The following is a 522-nucleotide window of genomic DNA, read 5'->3' on the forward strand; positions in this document are numbered from 1 at the left end:
TGTGTGTGTTTGTGTGTGTGTGTGTGTGTGTTGTGTGTGTGTGTGTGTGTGTGTGTGTGTGTCTGTGTGTGTTTGCGGAAATGTGTGTGTGTGCGCGCGCGCGTGTGTGTGTATGTGTGTGTGTCGGTGTGTGTGTGTGTGTCGGTGTATGTGTGTATGTGTGTGTGTGGGAGGGGGGGTATACAGGTCCACACGCCCTTATCCGGACCCCTTGAGAGGGATGTGCTTCGGAACTTAGGATTTCAGAACGGTGGTATCTTTTTCATCGACGGTACTTTACTACCAAGATCTGAATAGATTGTGTTACTGAATACATGATGTTCATACGGATGCTCCTCATTTCTAGCGCTCATGACCGCATGAACGGAGCTACGCTAAATTTCATCAATACTACCAGCTTAACGTATTATAATTATCTCAATTATAGGCTTACAGTAATATATATCCTATATATATATATATATATATATATTTATATATCAATATATACATATATATATATCGTTTAGATATTTAGTCTAA

The sequence above is a fragment of the Priapulus caudatus genome, unplaced genomic scaffold (genome assembly GCF_000485595.1).
Source record: "Priapulus caudatus unplaced genomic scaffold, Priapulus_caudatus-5.0.1 Scaffold44, whole genome shotgun sequence".
Classification (NCBI taxonomy): Eukaryota; Metazoa; Priapulida; class Priapulimorpha; order Priapulimorphida; family Priapulidae; genus Priapulus; species Priapulus caudatus.